The 20100-nt window shown below is 45.0% G+C and overlaps 1 protein-coding gene across 4 annotated transcripts in view; it reads right to left on the reverse strand.

Moving 5' to 3' along the window:
* Positions 1 to 2289, reverse strand: part of ndst2a (N-deacetylase/N-sulfotransferase (heparan glucosaminyl) 2a) — a 538132-nt gene extending 535843 nt beyond the window's left edge. For 2 of the 4 annotated variants that reach the window (XM_063070368.1, XM_063070370.1), the window contains exon 1: positions 1835 to 2286. The gene's annotated coding sequence lies outside the window, so the exon portion shown is untranslated. Of the gene's footprint in view, positions 1 to 1834 lie in introns of all 4 variants that reach the window. The other 2 variants (XM_063070375.1, XM_063070376.1) reach the window with 2 other exon arrangements.
* Positions 2290 to 20100: the final 17811 nt, after the last annotated feature.

Here is a 20100-nt window from a genome sequence, read left to right on the forward strand (position 1 = left end):
ATACTCTAGCCCACATTCATCCCTTAACCTAAAATCACCAAATCTGATTGATGGGTCAATACCCAAAATGGTCAGTGTGGGAGCTTACTGTACATCATTTTCAGGAGCTGCTCTGCGGGTGGAGGGGGAAGAGAGATGGAAAAGATGAACAGAGGTAGAGGGACCCTGGGTGGACGGATGGGATTGAGAAAGGAACACCAGGGCAGCCAGTTACCTGACACTGGAAGGACTTTGAGCAACACATCAAAGTTGCTGGTGAACGCAGCAGGCCAGGCAGCATCTCTAGGAAGAGGTACAGTCCACGTTTCAGGCCGAGACCCTTCGTCAGGACTAGGACTTTGTACATTCTCTCCATAACCAAAGACGGAAAGCTCTACATGTATGACTTATTACATGTGGGTATGCTATGCGGCGCCAGAAACACGGCAATACTTGCAGGCTGCCCTCAGCTCATCCTTGGACTGCATTGCTTGTTGACGCAAACAACACATTTCAATGCTCGTGTGACAAATAAAGCTAAATCTTTATGAAATTGCACGGCAGGTCAAGTACAGCCCGGAAGGAATAGTTAATGCTGGTATTTCGGATGTTCCGTTTTTATGGTAGATTTACAGCGCCCGCAATATGTTGGTCTAGTTCAAGTCCGTGTAATATTCTAACGTTAACAAGTGTAGACGTGATGAAGGGACCCGGTCCGAAACGTCGACTGTTTATCCCCTCTATAGATGGTGTCTAACCTGCTGAGTTTCTCCAGCATTTTGCATGTGTGTGTGTGTGTGTGTGTGTGTCTCAAGATTTCCAGCATCCGCAGAATCTCGTGTGTTTAAGATTTATTATCCGCCCATTCAACTCAGAATGTTGGTCAAGTTTTGTCTATCCAGTAACAGAACAGCTTTGTACTGTTACCCACCATTATGTCATCTGGCCACCGCAATGAAACCAAGCCGCACATACATTAAATCGCACCAAATAATGTACAAAGCCCCGAGGAATATTAATGCTTTTTTTTAAAAGAAACCCCCCGAAGAATACTTCTGATTCTAGATATCCCGCCGTTCTCCCTGCATCTAGATAACGGCAACCCTTTGTTAAAGCTTTGCTCCGCATGCCAATCAACTATTTCATGTAAATATAAGACGCTCTTTGTATCCCTGGTAAAAGATAATGATCGGCCCCTATCAAGTTTTGCGGTTTCCCCTTGTGGGCAGAACTACAGCTGTTGCGACTCCAGGCATTTTTCTGTTCGCGAGTGTGTAGTCTTTGATATCAGAAACTGGACCCTTCGGGGTAACAGATTCATCACCAACACCATCTCGGTTTGCACATTCCCACAGTCATACTTGCAAGAAGGTGAGGACTGGACCTGACCCGCCCCCCGCACCACGAACACGAGGTAGCTTTAACCCCCTTGCTGGAATCGTCGCGATTCGTTCCAAGGGAACGTGTGTCTTCTTCACTACCAAAAAAAAACACTGAGCGAGACGAAACTTACAAGGCTGATGTGCGGTCAATGTTGTAAAACGCTCCGTCACTTTGAAACCAACAAGGCAAACAGCGAGACATGCTACATAGTAAAAAGTGTTTTTAATACTCACAACTGCACGGGGGGGGGGGAAGATGTGTAGAATTATAAGGGCCACAATCTTTTTAAATTGCAAAACATCACACACCAGCTTAAAGTTTAAAACTCCCATGGATACAACCCCGTGATCTGTCGCAAGGTAGCTTCGAATAAGACAGGCCTGCCAAGACAGTTAACCCCCTCTAAAAAACAGCGACTTCCACACTAGCAATTCCGCTCGTTAAGTTTAGTTTTGCAAACGTGCAACGTTACCTGCGCCCTGTCCGCCGACCTCAGCGGCACCTCCGGGAGAGGAAACGCCTTCCAGCCTTTTTTTAAGTAACCGCGGGGCACTAAACGCCAGCAGTCGCCGCTCCTCGGTCAGAACCCCGGCAGCCGGGCTCCAGCGGACGCCATAGCCGGAGACTTGCTACACCGAGCCCAGACATGGTTTGCGGAGCCGGGTATCGGGACTGCGAGCCGAGGGGGAGAGGAGATGAATGGACTCCCGCCCGCGCAGGAGCACGTACTCGGAGCAAAGAGAGACGGGCACCCCAGAAAGATCCGCGGCTGATATTGGTAACTATTGGATGTTAAGGGAAGTCCAGGACGTTTGACAGTATTTCGCTACAAATGAGAGAGGAATGGACGATGAGCTCCCCTCCCGGCTGCCGGTGGTCGGGTCCGTTGGAACGTCAGGGATGTAACAAACTGCAGCAGGAGTAGTGAGTGGAGGGAGGCGCTCCCTCATCCCCGGTCCCCCTCCCCCCGAGGCAGGCGCTCCCTCACTCGCCGCCCCCGCTTCCCGGAGGCGGGCACTCCCTCACCCGCTGGCCCCCCACTTGCCAGAGGCAGGCGCTCCCTCAGCCACCAGTTACCCCTCCCGGTGGGCCAGCGGAATCAGAGGCAGGCGCACTATTAGCCGCCAGTCCCGGATGCAGGTGCTCCCTCAGCCACCGGTCACCCTACTGGCGATGGGCCGGTAGGTCCCATAGGTGGGCACTCCCTCAGCCACTGGTCTCGCTGCTGTCAGCAGCCAATCATGGGACCAGATTTGCCAGGATATCACTCCTCCCTCCCCCACCCACCTTCCTCCTCGCTTGGTCTCACCAACTACCTGCCAGCTGGTATTCTTTTCTTTTCTCCTCCACTTCTGCCCCCTTTCCAGTCCTGACCAAGGGTCTCGTCTGAAACATGGCTGTTTATTTTACTCTTTAGATGCTGCCTGATCTGCTGGGTTCTCTAGTACTTTGTGTGTGTTCTAAATTGGTTTGTTGTGGTCACTTATACTGAAGTACAGTGAACATAGAAATCTACAGCACATTACAGACCGTCCCTTCGGCCCACAATGTTGGGCCGACCACGTAACCTATTGTAGAAACTGCCTACAATTTCCTTACTGCATAGCCCTCTATTTTCCTAAGCTGCATGTACCTATCCAAGAGTCTCTTAAAAGACCCTATTGTATCCGCCTCTACCATTGTCGTTGGGAGTGTATTCCATGCACCCACCACTCAGTGTGGAAAAACTTACCCCTGACATCCCCTCTGTACCTACGTAAAACTGTGTCCCTTCGTGTTAGCCATGTCAGCCCTGGGAAAAAGCCTCTGGCTATCCACACGATCAATACCTCTCTTCATCTGGTACACCTAAGGGTCTCATCCAAAAACTTCTGTATATACCATCCACACAGATCAGTTCACCACATCAGTGCTTTGAGGTAGGACAAGAGAAAAGAATAACCAAAAGCAGAATAAAGTGCTCAGTTACAGAGAAATTTCGGTGCAGGCAGACAATAAGATTCAAGTCCATGAATCAATAAAGCACAGCACAATAGTCTAGCGGTTAGTGTAATGCTTTACAGTGTCAGTCACCAAAGCTCAATTCTCACTGCTGTTGGTAAGGAGTTTGTATATTCTTCCCATGACCATGTAGGTTTCCCTCGGGTGCTCCAGCTTCCTCACACATTCCAAAGACGTATGGGTTAGGGCTAGTAAGTTGTGGACGTGCTATGTTGGCACTGGACGTTTGGTGACACCGGTGGGCTGCCCGTTCTTGGGCCACTGTTCCCTCTAAGCTGTGCGGCAATGCAGTAACTGAAATGCTCCTGCACACATAGCCTTTGTTGCTGTGCAGCTGGAATTTTCTTTCATATAATGTTATTATAATTTTGAAATTTATGTTAATATATTGTGAAATTCCCTGTAATTGTGTTAATGAATATAATCCATATATTTTCTAAATAATAAACCTACCATAAATTTTATTTTGAAACATGTTAGAGCTTCAACATATTTACATTGTCAGTGTTTCAAGTTACAGATTGTAACAATAAACACAGAATGGAAGTCAGTATCACATTGTTAATAAACTGTTGGCCATTGAAGCTGACGCCATCAAGTCAAAACATTTTATTTTTGCCATTGTGCCTGTCAGTTGTTTTGACCGTTGTGAGTTGTGGTTTGTTTGTTTGATGTGAAAAATTCCATATTCCGACTTCTTTTGGTAAGTATTCTTTCAAAAATATAATCAAATAAGAATTGTTAAAATTAAAATATTGTTAGAACAAAAAAAAAGTGCTGCACAGTTTTCAGGCTGTGTAAACGTTTCCTACTCAGCACAATGGTTGGTCTGTGCAACTGTAAAAAATAATTAGAGAGAACGTTGCTGCAAAGGGTGTTGGTATTTGACGCAAATGATGCATTTCACTGTATATTTCAATGTACATGTTGCAAATAAAGCTAATCTTCCTTTTAATAAGTTACATTGTGAGGTCAAGAATCCAGCTTATCATACCAGGGGACCGATTAATAGCCTTATAACAGCAGGGTAGGAGCTTGGTGGTATGTGCTTTCTGGCTTTGAAACGTCATCCTTTTTTGTCATTTGATCCTATCTGTCTCTCATTCAAATTCCTCGCAACTACCATTATCGATTCATTGAAGTGGGACAAGCACGTTATGTTCATCACTAGGAAAACCCATTCGAGATTCACTTCCTACTCCAGGATAGGAAACTTAATGTCTGAGGGCATATCCTGATGAATTTCGAGTCAGCCACCATTGAGAGCACCGTGACCACCTCTATCACCATTTGATTTCCTGCTGCCTCCTCCCCCTCCAAATCCAGGTTTAAGTGAATGGTCCGCTCAGCGGAGATCATTGGTTGTCGGCTACCAATATTAAAACACTTGTTCAGTAAGAAGTTACTGCTGATTCCACCCACCCTAGCAGTCACCTATTCACCAAATTACCATCAGGGAGACAACTACAAGTCCATCACCACCAGGACTACATGTCACCTCTGAAGCTCCTTTCCTGTAGCTATCCAGCTTCTCAACAAAACTCACTCAGGTGTGATACCCTGACTGTCCCTGCACAACATCCGTGAAATGGTCCTTCCTGCTCTCCGTGTTCTGTGATAATTATTGAGTCTGTTCATATTTATTTAAGTTTGATTATTGATATTTGCTCATATGACCATTCTGCTAATTGTTCATTGCTCATGGCTGTTTGCACTATTGTCTTATAAATTGTTGGTTGTTATTGTGTTATGTTTTATATTGTCCTGTGTTTTATGCTTGACACTGAACCACATTCAATTCTGGTATGTTTCACACACCGGCAATAAAGTGTTTCTGATTTTCACAAAGTTACAGAACCTCCTTGACAGTTCCTCTTCCTTTTTCCCTTCTCTTCCCTTTAAAACTTAATTTATCTCCAATTTCTTTTCTTCTGATTCCTGGAAGCCATGGAATCCCACCAGCATCTTCTATTTCAGATTTCCAACATCTGCTGTATTTTGCTTTGTAACAATCACCAGTGGTTATTTTTGCCCACATCAACCTGTATTTATAACTCCCTGCACTGTTCTGAGTTCACTTCCCCTGACAGTTTTGGGGTCTATTTTTATACCAATCTTCATTTGAGAACTGAGTTAACAATAGCTCGGGGGTGAATGTCCTCATTAACTTAAGTTCATCTTATAAGATATTAAGGACAAAAATAATTAAAGATAAACTGCTTGTAATTGAATCCTTAAGCTGTTGGCTCTGGCATGTGAAACGAGTTCGTTTTGTTTCTCAGCAGAGCTGAAACTAGACCTAAATTAGATCATGATGAAGTTGTTCAAATACAGTGCCTATAAAAAGTATTCACCCCCTTCAAAGTTTTCATGTTTTATTGTTTTACAACATTGAATCACAATGGATTTAATTTGCCTTTTTTTGACACTGATCAACAAAAAAAAGACTCTTTCATGTCAAAGAGAAAACAGATCTTTACAAAGTGATATAAATTAATTTGCAAATGTGCGGGGTCTTTCTTTTTTTTGTGTGTTAAATTTAAAATGGCTTTGTTATGTTATACTGGGGAATGCTTCTTTGTTATGTTAAATGCTGAGAAAGTCTCCAGCTAGACAGTTGTTTGGGTTAATACAGACAGCAGGGTGCTATTAACCAATGGGTGGTCATGTATCGTTTTGTTTTCGGGTAATAATGCTGTCTCATATGACTGTGGACAACAGGAATTCTGCAGATGCTGGAAATTCAAGCAACACACATCAAAGTTGCTGGTGAATGCAGCAGGCCAGGCAGCATCTCTAGGAAGAGGTGCAGTCGACGTTTCAGGCCGAGACCCTTCGTCAGGACTAACTGAAGGAAGAGTGAGTAAGGGATTTGAAAGTTGGAGGGGGAGGGGGAGATCCAAAATGATAGGAGAAGACAGGAGGGGGAGGGATAGAGCCAAGAGCAAGACAGGTGATCGGCAAAAGGGGATACGAGAGGATCATGGGACAGGAGGTCCGGGAAGAAAGACAAGGCGGGGGGACCCAGAGGATGTGCAAGAGGTATATTCAGAGGGACAGAGGGAGAAAAAGGAGAGTGAGAGAAAGAATGTGTGCATAAAAATAAATAACAGATGGGGTACGAGGGGGAGGTGGGGCCTAGCGGAAGATAGAGAAGTCAATGTTCATGCCATCAGGTTGGAGGCTACCCAGACGGAATATAAGGTGTTGTTCCTCCAACCTGAGTGTGGCTTCATCTTTACAGTAGAGGAGGCTGTGGATAGACATGTCAGAATGGGAATGGGATGTGGAATTAAAATATGTGGCCACTGGGAGATCCTGCTTCTCTGGCGGACAGAGCGTAGATGTTCAGCAAAGCGGTCTCCCAGTCTGCGTCGGGTCTCGCCAATATATGAAAGGCCACATCGGGAGCACCGGACGCAGTATATCACCCCAGTCGACTCACAGGTGAAGTGTTGCCTCACCTGGAAGGACTGTTTGGGGCCCTGAATGGTGGTAAGGGAGGAAGTGTAAGGGCATGTGTAGCACTTGTTCTGCTTACACGGATAAGTGCCAGGAGGGAGATCAGTGGGGAGGGATGGGGGGACGAATGGACAAGGGAGTAGCGTAGGGAGCGATCCCTGCGGAATGCAGGGGGGGAGGGAAAGATGTGCTTAGTGGTGGAATCCCGTTGGAGGTGGCGGAAGTTACGGAGAATAATATCTGATGTCTACTATATAGCTTATCCACTGATGTCTACTATAAGCCTACTGACCTTCACAGCTATCTGGACTATTCCTCTTCTCACCCTGTCTCTTGCAAAAACGCCATCCCCTTCTCGCAATTCCTCCGTCTCCGCCGCATCTGCTCTCAGGATGAGGCTTTTCATTCTAGGACGAGGGAGATATCTTCCTTTTTTAAAGAAAGGGGCTTCCCTTCCTCCACTATCAACTCTGCTCTTAAACGCATCTCCCCCATTTCACGTACATCTGCTCTCACTCCATCCTCCCGCCACTCCACCAGGAATAGGGTTCCCCTGGTCCTCACCTACTACCCCACCAGCCTCCGGGTCCAACATATTATTCTCCGTAACTTCCGCCACCTCCAACGGGATCCCACCACTAAGCACATCTTTCCCTCCCCCCCCTCTGCATTCCGCAGGGATCACTCCCTACGCAACTCCCTTGTCCATTCGTCCCCCCCTTCCCTCCCCACTGATCTCCCTCCTGGCACTTATCCGTGTAAGCGGAACAAGTGCTACACATGCCCTTACACTTCCTCCCTTACCACCATTCAGGGCCCCAAACAGTCCTTCCAGGTGAGGCAACACTCCACCTGTGAGTCGGCTGGGGTGATATACTGCGTCCGGTGCTCCCGATGTGGCCTTTTATATATTGGCGAGACCCGACGCAGATTGGGAGACCGCTTTGCTGAACACCTACGCTCTGTCCGCCAGAGAAAGCAGGATCTCCCAGTGGCCACACATTTTAATTCCACATCCCATTCCCATTCTGACATGTCTATCCACGGCCTCCTCCACTGTAAAGATGAAGCCACACTCAGGTTGGAGGAACAACACCTTATATTCCGTCTGGGTAGCCTCCAACCTGATGGCATGAACATCAACTTCTCTAACTTCCGCTAATGCCCCACCTCCCCCTCGTACCCCATCTGTTACTTATTTTTATACACACATTCTTTCTCTCACTCTCCTTTTTCTCCCTCTGTCCCTCTGAATATACCTCTTGCCCATCCTCTGGGTTTCCCCCCTCCTTGTCTTTCTTCCCGGACCTCCTGTCCCATGATCCTCTCAAATCTCTTTTGCCAATCACCTGTTCAGCTCTTGGCTCCATCCCTCCCCCTCCTGTCTTCTCCTATCATTTTGGATCTCCCCCTCCCCCTCCAACTTTCAAATCCCTTACTCACTCTTCCTTCAGTTAGTCCTGACGAAGGGTCTCAGCCTGAAACGTCGACTGCACCTCTTCCTACAGATGCTGCCTGGCCTGCTGCGTTCACCAGCAACTTTGATGTGTGTTGTCATATGACTGTGGACAGGGTTTTGGTGGGGAGTCGGAGGAGAGACGGGGAGGACGGCGGACGTGCGGAAAGACTCCGGTTGATCACTTCGGGTAGTCCTGAGCCGTGAGTCGACAGGATTCGGGTGGTCGTCAGGAATCGAATGAGCTCCAACGGTTGCGCGCGAAGAACTTGGACTTTGATAAGTCTTGGCGCCTTTTTTTTCATTACTTCCTTTTCTGTATTGAATTTATATTAATGTCATAGAATTAGTAATATCTATAAAGTGTACTTGGTAAAACACACTGGGTGTGCTGGCTGATGATTGATGTTTGGGATTGATTCGGGCGACAACCGACTCCATGGGAAGCGTTGAGGCGGGTGCTGGGTGGGATTTCCCCTAGACATATAGGAGCCAATATAACTGAGTGTTACACAAATGTAAAACACAAAATAATTAGTCCTGACGAAGGGTCTCAGCCTGAAACGTCGACTGCACCTCTTCCTACAGATGCTGCCTGGCCTGCTGCTGGAGTAGAGTTAAGTCAATCAGCAAGAAATGGAAAGAGCTGTAAATCTGCCTAGAGCAGGCTGTCCTCAAAAACTGAGTGACTTTGCAAGAACAGGACCAGTGAGGGAGGTCATCAAGAGACCTATGACAAATCTGGAGGAGTTACTAGCTTCAGTGGCTGAGATGGGACAGTCCACACATACAACTATTGCTGGGTTCTCTCGCAGACTGCATCAGGTTTTCCTCCAGGATTTTCCTGTATTTTGCTGCATTCATTTTACCAGTCGCTGCTTTATGGGAGTGTGGCAAAGAGAAAGCCAATGTTGAAAAAAATTCACATGAAATCTCGGCTAGAGTTTGCCAGAAGGCATGTGGGAGACTCTGTAGTTAGGTAGAAGAACGTTCAATGGTCTGATAAAACCAAAATTGAGCTTTTAGGCCATCAGACTAAATGCAATGTTTGGCGTAAGCCAATCACCACACATCATCCTGACTGTGAAGCATAGCGGCGGCTGCTTCACGCTGTGGGGATGCTTCACTGCAGCAGACCCTGGAAGCCTTGTTGTGAAGGGAGAGGGTAAAATGAATGCAGCAAAATACAGGAAAATCCTGGAGGAAAACCTGATGCAGTCTGCAAGAGAACTGAGGCTTGCGAGAAGATTTGTTTTCCAGCAAGACAATGACCCCAAGCATAAAGCTAAAGCTACACAAGAATACTTAAAAACAACAAAGTTAATGTCTTGGAGTGGCCAAGTCAGAGTCCAGACCTCAATCCAATTGAGAATTTGTGGCTGGACTTGAAAAGAGCTCTTCACTCACAATCCCCATGCAATCCGAGCAGTTTTGTAAAGAAGAATGGGGAAAAATTGCCGTGTCCAGATGTGCAAAGCTGATGGAGATCTATCCACACAGACTCAAGCCTGTAATTGCTGCCAATTGTGCATCTACTAAATATGAAATACTGACTTGAAGGGGGTGGGTAATTATGCAATCAATTATTTTGTATTTAATAACTGTAAAAGTGTCAAAAAAGCCACTGTGATTCAATGTTGTAAAGCAGTAAAACATGAAAACTTCTAAGGAGGGTGAATACTTTTTATAGGCACTGTATGACACATTTTTCCATCGATTTTAAAAATCCTTCAAATACCTTAGCACCCTCGCTCTGTCCTCAAAAGGGAGGATTTCCCGGTGGGCACTCATTTTTAATTCCAATCCCTATTCTCATTATGGCATGTCAGTCCATGGCCTCCTCTACTTCCACAAGGAGGCTAGTCTCACTTTGGAGGAGCAATACCTCCTATTCCACCTGACAGCCTGAAAATCTGTTTCTCCAGCTTCCAGTTGTTTCTCCCCTCTCCCCCTTCTCTCCTTCTGCATTCCCTATTCTGGTTCTCCTCCTTCCACTGGTGCCCCTCCTCCTTCCCTTTCTCCCATGGTTCACTTTCCTCTCCCATCAGACTCCTGTTTCAGTGCTGTACTTTTTCCACCTATCACCTCCCAGCTTCTCACTTCATTCCCCCTCACCTGGCATCACCTTTCACCTTCTAACTTGAAATCCTTCCCCTTCCACGCCTTCTAATTCTGGTGTCTTCCCCTTCCTTTCCTGTCCTGATGAAGAATCTCAGCCTGAAATGTTGACTGTTTATTCATTTCCATGGATGCTGCCTAATTTGCTGATTTCCTCCAGCGTTTTATGTGTTAAAATTTCTTTGCGTTCTTCTCCCACACTTTCGTTCTGTTGCCTCTTAAAGCATTGATTTGCTTCTCTTCAAGTGGCAGGACACCATGAAGAAGAGATTAAAGATTTAAAGATTCAGTACTGTACATCGAAATGCATCATTTGTGCCAAATCAAATCAGCGAGGATTGTGCTGGGGGAGGTCGGGTAAGTGTCGCTACACTTCTGGTGCCAACACAGCATGCCCACAACTCACTAATCCTAACCATGTGTCATCGGAATGTGGGAACTGGAGCACCCGGAAGGAATCCACACTGTCATGGGGAGAACATACCAACTGCTTGCGGACAGCGGTGGGAATTGAAGCCCAGTCTTACAGTTGGCACTGGAAACCGTTGCACTAAGCACTACACTACCATGCTGCATACAAGTCTGGTACATAATGACGGAACATTATTTACATCTGAACCTTCCATTGTACTGATCAGCGGAGTCCTCGATTATATTGGCTGCTAATTGGAATTAGTTTATTATTGTCACATGTACTGAGTATAGAGTAAAGCTTGTCTTGCACACTGTTCATGCAGATCAGATCATTACACAGTGCATAAGAAAATCTGCAGATGCAGGAAATCAAAGCAACACACATAAGATGCTGGAGGAACTCAGCAGGCCAGGCAGCACCCATGGAAAAAAAGTAAACAGTTGACATTCGGGCTGAGAGCCTTCATCAGAACAGGTGAAGGTTCTTGGCCTGAAACGTTGACTGTTTACTCTTTTCCATAGATACTTCCTGGTCTGCTGAGTTCCTCCAGTATTTTGTGTGTGTTGCATTCACAGTGTAAAACAATAACAGAATGCAGAATGAAGTGAGGAGCATCTTCCTCCATCTGTTCCATTGGGAAGGTTACAGGGGAAGGCAGGAGGTGGGGTTGAGAGGGATAATAAATTAGCCATGTTTTGTTTGGCAGCATTCACATATGGTTGAATGATGGAGCAGATTTGATGGGCCAAATGGCCTAATTCTGCTCCCAACAAATGAAGCAGCCTGTGTCTGCCTGTAGCAACACCTGATAACTGACAAGCAAGGGTGGACTAGTGGGAAGTAACACTAGTTACTTGAAATTTATTTGTCACATGTACAGCACAACATAGAGAGAAATGTGTTGATCATGTTAACAACCAACACACCCCCAAGGCTATGCTGGGGGCAGCCTGCAAGTGTCACCACACATTCTGGCACCAGTGTAACACTCCCATAGTGCTCAACAGAGCAACACAGATAACAACAACAACAAAACACAGGCTGCATTGCATGTTCTCACCCATGCACATACTCAGTCCTTTCACCCCAGGTCAGACCTCAGGCCTCCAGCCGCCAGCAGACAAGGACTCAGGCCTGCAGACACCAGGCTTCAGCCTCCCCAGTGGACTTGCAAACACGTCTCTGACCAACGGGCCTCAACTTTGGGCTTCTAATTCACCCCCCTGCCATCTGTGGTACCAAACTGTCAGGCAACGGTCACCTCTTGAGAGTTGATGATGCCGCCAACATGAAATCCCCACCATCAACATCCTGAGGTTCCCAGTCACCACGACAACTGAGGCACCCACATTAATACCTCAGCTCCACAGATGCTGCCTGATTTATCGAGCTCCTCCTGCATCTCACCTTTCCCATTTCTGACATCCCACTGATTTACTTTGTAATATCATCAGTGGTTATTTGTGATATATTTAAGCCTGTATTCATATCTCCTCTCAGAGCTTTGATTTGACTTCCCTTAATGGTAATTGGTCTATTTTCCCTCAACATCTGAATTACCAATTTATAATGGTTTCAGAGGGTAAGTACCCTTATTGACTCCTTGTAAGCCTGCAGGAATTGACCCACCTACTGGCTCTCCATATTCTTCCCACCATCTACAAGACACAAGTCAGGAACGTGATCGAATACTCTCCACTTGCCAGGTCAACTGTTGCTCTAACACTGTAAGGGCTCAGCATTATCTAAGATAGCTCAGGCAGCCTCCAACTTGATGCTACAAACATCAATTTCAAAGTAAATTTATTATCAAAGTACATAAATGTCATCACGTACAACCCTGAGAATCATTTACTTGAGGGCAAACTCAATAAATCCATAATGGAATATTAACCATAACAGAATCCATTAAAGACATTTGTCTTTTGTGCAAACAGTATGCAAAATACAACAGACTGTGCAAATACAAAAAGAAAGAATAATAAATAAACAATAAATATTGAGAACATGAGATGAAAAGTCCTTGAAAGTGAGCCTATAGGGGAGGTGGGAGGAGAAGATGGCGGTGCGACGCAGCGCGCGCAGCTCTCCAGTGAAATGATATCGTATTTGTAAGTAGGATGCCATGCACAATTCTGATTTGATGGAGACAGACGTGAGAAGCACAGAGGAACATCTGGAGAAACTTCTGAAATGCCCGGTTCACTGCCGCTGCTACTGTGCGATTGAAAATCTCCAGAGGGAAGGCCCCAAAATCCCCAGATTTGCCTGCTGCTGGCGGCCAAGGCTGGGGTCGAAGCATTTGGCAGAGATGGTACTCGGTGTCGGAGGCTCAAAGTTTTCGGACGACTCAGAGTTGGACCGTGGTCGGGCATGGCAAGGAGAGTTTTCTTCCTTCTCCTGTCTGCGTGAGATGTGGGACTTTCGAGAGACTTTGAACTTTTTTACTGTGCCCATGGCCTGTTCTTCATCAAGTTATGGTATTGTTGCAATTATATGTTATAATTATGTGGTTTTTGTTAGTTTTTCAGTCTTGGTCTGTCCTGTGTTTCTGTGATATCACACCGGAGGAATATTGTATCATTTCTTAATGCATGCATTACTAAATGACAACAAAAGAGGACTGTGTGTCCTCATAATCTAATCTAATCTAATATGTTGTGGGAACATTTCAATGATGGGGCAAGTGAAGTTGAGTGAAGTTATCCCCTTTGGTTCAAGACCCTGATGGTTGAGGGATAATATCTGTTCCCGTACCTGTTCTTTATCTTCCAGTAATTTTTCCCCTCCTCTTTCCCTTTTCATCAAATCCCCACTCTGGCCTCTTATCTCTTCTCATCACTCGCTCTGATGCCCTTCTTCCATCATCCACTATCCTCTCCTATCATATTCCTTCTTCTCCAGCCCTTTAATTTTTCCACCTATCACCACCCAGCTTCTTACTTCATCCCTCTCCCCCATCCACCTATTGTCACCTATTACCTTCTTCCCCTCCCCTACCTTCTTATCCTACTTCGTTCCAGTCCTGATGAAGGGTTTCAGCCCAAAATGTCGAAACCCCTCCACAGGGGCTGCCTGACCTGCTGAGTTCCACCAGCACTTCGTGTGTATTTCCAGCATCTGTGGAATCTCTTGTGTTTAGTTCAGCATTACCCAGGATAAAATGACCTGTTTGACGGATGTCCCATCCTCCCGATCGTCACCAGCCGCAGTTAGCACAGTAAAACAACAGTATCATAGCTTCAGTGACCTGAATTGTTTAGCTGTAAACATGCTTATGTTTGAGTGACAATTAAACTCGAATTCTGACATCTGTATGGAATTTGAAATCAGAATTGAAATTGGTTTATTATTGTTATGTGTACTGAGTTACAGCGAAAAGCTTATCTTGCATAATATTTATACAGATCAAACCATTACATTGAGGTAGTACAAGGTAAAACAATAACAGAATGCAGAATAAATTGTAACAGCTACAGAGAAAGTGTTGTATAGGTAAACAATGAAGTACAAGATCATAACGAAGTAGATTGTGAGTCAAGAGTTCTTTTTGGTGTGTTCTTTCACAATTTTGTATCTTTTGCCCAATGGAAAAGGGGAGAAGAGCGAACGCGCAGTGTGGGTGGGGTCTCTGATTATGCTGACTGCTTTACTGAGGCAGTGAGAGGTGGAGACAGAGTCCACGGAAGGGAGGCTGGTTTCCATGATGTGATGAAGTGTCTACGCCGTCCTGTCGTTTCTTGCAGTCACACATGGAGCAGTTGCCGTACCATGCCCTATCTCACTCAACCTTACAGCAACTCATAAGATGTCCCCTCACATCAAGGCAGCATCCTGGTAAATCACCTTTGCACCCTCTCCAAAGCCTCCACATCCTTCCTGTAATGAGGCGACCAGAAATGAAGGCGGTACTTCAAGTGTGGTCTAACCAGAGTTCTATAGAGCTGCAACAATACCTCACGGCTCTTGAACTCAATCCCCTGACTAATTAAATCCAACACACCAGAGGCCACAGTAGCGTAACAGTTAGCACAATGTTATTACAGCCGGCACATCAGAGCTTGGAGTTTAATTCCAACATTATCTGTAAGGAGTCTCTACGTCTCCCATAGAACAGGCCCTTCATCCCATAATGGTGTACAGAACCAATTAAATAAGTAATGAAAGACCAATTAAGCTAATCCTTTGGCCTACACAATGTTCATATCCTTCAATTTCCTCACATTTATGTGCTTACCTAACGTCTCCTTAGAGTTTCTTCTCTACCATCACCCCAGGCAGCACACTCCAGGCACCCACCACTCTGTGTGTGTAAAAAAACAACACAATTTTGTCCAGCTTCTCGTTATAGCACGTGCTCTCTAATACAGGCGGCATCCTGGTGAACCTCTTCTGCACCCTCTCCAAAGCCTCAACATCCTTTATAAAAGAGGGTGACCAGGACTGCATGCAATACTCCAGATGCAGTCTAACTAGAATTTTGTGAAGCTGAAACTTTACTTCCTGACCTTTGAACTCAATGCCTTGACTAATAAAGGGAAGCATGCCAATAGACTTTCTTAACCACCCTATCGACCTGTGTAGCTGAGGACCCAAAGATCCCTCTGCTCATCAACACTGTTCAGGATCTTTTCCTTAACAATGTATAGTCTCATTACATTTGACCTGTCAAGGTGCAATACTTCACACTTATCTGGGTTAAACTCCATCTGCCATTTCTCTGCCCATCTCTGCAGCTGGCTATATCCTGTTGTATTCTTTGCCAACCTTCTATGCTATTCACAACTCCACCACTCTTCATATCATCTACAAACTTACTAATCCACCCATCAACATTATCACCCACATCAGAAAATTGTTGGCCAATTATCATTATTGATATCTTTCCTGGGTGTAAGTAACCAGACTGCACACAATACTCCAAATTAGGCCTCAACAAAGTCTCATACAACTTCAGCATAACGTCCCTACACTTGCACTCAATACTTTGATTTATGGAAGCCAATGGTCCAAAAGCTTCCTTTACAACCCTATCTAGCTGTGAAGCCACTTTCGAAGAAGTATGGATCTGTATTCCCAGATCCCTCTGTTCAACGACACTCCAACTGCACTACCACATGGGTTTGGAGGATCCTGTGAACAAAAGGATTAGCATAAGAGAAGCTGGAACTGGAGTTCAAAAGAATGAATGGGTATTTCATTGAAACCTGTTGAGTATTGAAATTCCTAGATAGAGTAGACCTGGAGAGGATGTTTCCTGAGGTGGGAGAATCTCAGCCCACAGGGTGCAAACTCAGAATAGAAGCATGACAATTTGGAACAGAGATGTGGAGGAAATTCTTTAGCCGAGTGCCTGTTGAATTTGTGGAATTCATTACCAGAGACAGCTGTGGAGGCAAAGGCATTGGGTATATTTAAAGTGAGGATTGATAGGTTCTTGATGAGTAATGAAAGTTATGGGGAGAATGTAAGAGAGTGGATTGAGGGGGATAATAAATCATCCATGATGGAATGGCAGAGGAGACTCGATGGCCAAGTGTCATGGTCTTATGGTCCTTAGTACATGCTCTCTGTGAGTCCTACCCTGGTTTGTCCTCCCAAAGTACAAAACCTCAAGCTTGTCTGTTTTAAATTCCATCTGCCACTTCTCAGCCCAATTTTCCAGCTGGACCAGATCCCACTGAAAGCTTTGCTAGCTTTCCTCATTGTCTACTATACCCCCAATCTTGGTGTCATCTGAAAATATGCTGAACCAGTTATCATCCAGATACCACATTATCATCCAGATCATTAATATCGATGACAAACAACAATGGACCCAGCACCGATCCTTGCAACACATAGGCCTCTCGTCAGAGAGGCAATGGGACTGCAGGAATTGGGTATCATCTAATTCACAAGTACGTGTACAATAATGTAACTCCAGGAAATGTACCTAGCACCCTGACTCCTTAACCCTGCAATTGCAGTCACAATCAGAGCAGGATTATCCCAGCAACTAACTGATATTTGTGGTCATCAAGAGTGTAATTGTAACTGACCACCTGAAAGCTCTGGAACAATACCACAAGAGATCCTTACGAAAGATTTTAAGGATCAGATGGAAGGACAGATACACTAACACCAGCGTATCGGAGGAAGCCAACATGAAGCACCTCCAACATAAAGCAACATCAACTCCGAAGGATGGGTCATGTCATCCAGATGTCTATCTCATGTCTCCCCAAACAGGCCCTTTACTTCCAGTTGAAGAAAGGTCAGTGAGCCCCTGGTGGGCAAAGGAAATGCTTCAGTGATAACGTCAACATCACCCGGAAGAAAGTCAACATTACATCTAAAAACTGAGAGACGTTGCACTCAGTAGATACAGCTGGAGGAAATCTGTTCAAGAGGGAGCTGCACTACACGAGAGCGACCCCCACTGTGCTGCAGAGAACGGGCGGCAGCTGAGAAAGGAGAGACTGAACAACCAAAAGACCCATCCACCACCCACCACCCACTCTTGTCCACACTGCACCAGAATATGTGGATCCTGGACTGGCCTCTACAGCCGCCTGAGGGCCCACGAATAGACAACCCTTAGGAGGAAATTACACTTGACTCGACTGATCGCACCAGTAGTACTGTAAATTCTAAATAAGGTTCACAATCAACTCCAAAGTTTTAAAACCCTGAAGAACATGTATCTTTATGGTAAAAGAAAAGTACTTTTAAGTTGATTTAATGTGCACATCATTAGCTTTGTTTTTCTGGGACAAATGAAATGCATTGTATAGATGACACATAATCCATTTAATAGAATTGTTATGATAAATACAAAAATTCTATTCAAAAATATATTTAAGCTAATACACAGTGGCCAATTTATTAGGAACACCTGTACACCTGCTCGTTAATGCAAATATTTAATCAGCCAATCATGTGGCAGCAACTCAATGCATAAAAGCATGCAGACATGGTCAAGAGGTTCAGTTGTTGTTCAGACCAAACATCAGAATGAGGAGGAAATGTGATCTAAGTGACTTTGACCATGGAATGATTGTTGGTGTTGGGCGGGGTGGTTTGAATAGCTTAGAAATCGCTGATTTCCGAGGATTGATTGATTAATTAATTAATTGGATACACCGTGGAACAGGCCTTTCTGGACCTTCAAGTTGTGCCAGCCAGCAGCCCTTGAGTTAACCCTCGCCTAATCACGGGATAACTTACAATCACCAATTAGCCTACTGTGGGAGGAAACCAGAGCATCTGGGGGAAATGTACGCAGTTGCAGGGAGAACATACAAACTCCTTACAGACCATGGCAGAAATTGAACACTGGTATGTTACCATGCTGCCCCAACAGTTTCTAGAGTTTACAGAGAATGGTGCAAAAAAAAATCCAGTGAACAGCAGTTCTGTGGGCAAAAACACCTGGTTAATGAGAGAGGTCAGAGGAGAATGGTCAGACTGCTTCAAACTGACAGGAAGGTGACAGTAACTCAAATAACCACATGTTACAACAGTGGTATACAGAAGAGCACCTCTGAACACACAACACATCAATCCTTAAAGTGGATGAGTTTCAGCAAAAAAGACCATGGAATACATTCAGTGGCCACCTTGTTTAGGAATAGGAGGTAGCTAATAAAGTGGCCATTGAGTGAAATTCTAACTTGCCTTTAAATCATGTGCTTGTAGCACCCCATCCCCCACCCTTGTCCTTTCTAATGTCTTCAGCACAAAAATCTCGCCTGGTACTCAAGTTCAATAACAAGTGAGGCAGCACTGTTGGAGATATCATCTTTCAGATATGCTATTATCTTTCCTGTAATACCATGGGCTCTTGCCTTGTTTAGCAGCCCTCATGTGAGACACCTTGTCAAAGGCCTTCTGAAAATCCAAATAAACAACATCCACTGACTCTCCTTTGTCTATCTTGCATCCTGCCTGTTATTTTTTCAAAAACTCCAAGCAATTTGCTAGGAAAGATTTCCCCTTAAAGAAACCACATTGACTTTGGCCTATTTTATCATGTGCCTCCAAGTACCCTGTACCTCATCCTTCAATCTGACGGAACCGATATCGATTTCTCTAACTTATGATAATTTCTTCCCTTGACCCATTCTCTCTTTTTCCATTTCCCAGTCTTCTTACCCTTTTACCCCTTCTCTTCTCCTCATCTGCACATCACCTCCCTCTGATACGCCTCCACTCCTCCCTCCCTTTCTCCCATGGTCCACTCTCTTCTCCTATCAAATTTCTTCTTCTTCCGCCCCTTACTTCATCTACCTATCTCCTCCCAGCTTCTTACTTCATCCCCCCTCCTCCTCCCACCTTCCCTCTCACTTGTCTTCACCTATCAGCTCCCTGCTTCTACTCCTACCCTGCTCCCCCACCATCTTCTTTCCTTCCCAGTCCTGATGAAGGGGCTTGGCTCAAAACATTGACAGTTTATGCTGCCTGACCTGCTGAGTTCCTCCAGCATTTTGTCTGTGTTGCTCTAGATTTCCAGCATCTGCAGAATCTCATAAACACAAGGAAGACTGCAGATGTTGGAAATCCAGAAGATCACACACAGAACGCTGGAGAAACTCAGCAGGTCAGGCAGCATCTATGGAAATGAACACAAAGTCAATGTTTTGGGCCTGGACCCTTCATCAGGACTGGAATGGAAGAGGATCTCAGCCCCAAACGCTGATTGTTTATTCACCTCCATAGATGCTGCCTGTTGTGTATGTTGCTCTGGATTTCCAGTATCTGCACACTTTCTTATGTGTTTTCATGATATATAATTGCTCATTTACCCTTTGCTTTCCAAGTATAGGTTTGTATTGTCAGAGAAATAGAGTCATTACACTCAGCCTTCTCATCTAATTACTGGAATGAACTGTAAACAGGAATATCAATGTAGAGAGTCATCTTCCCATTGCACTGGTTGACACCGTTCCCTCAATCAATATTTCCACATGCTGGTCATTAGTCCATTTCCATTGATGTCTGTTTCGACTCGCTTGTGTTTCCCACTTCTCTGAAGGCATTTCATAGGTTTTCCTCACCACCAGGTTCAGGAACAGTTATTACCCTTCAACTATTAGGCTCCTGAATCAACGTGGATAACTTCACTCACCTCAATACTTCCAAGGATTCTACAACTCATCATCTCAGTGCTAGCTATCTATTTATGTACTTATTTACCAATTTGCAGAATTAGTCTTCATTTGCACATTTGTTATTTGTCAGCTCTTGATTGCATAGTTTTTCATAAATTCTGTTGTACTTCTTTATTTTCCTGTAAATGCCTACA

Source organism: Mobula hypostoma, chromosome 18, assembly GCF_963921235.1.
Source record: "Mobula hypostoma chromosome 18, sMobHyp1.1, whole genome shotgun sequence".
In the NCBI taxonomy this organism is placed as follows: domain Eukaryota; kingdom Metazoa; phylum Chordata; class Chondrichthyes; order Myliobatiformes; family Myliobatidae; genus Mobula; species Mobula hypostoma.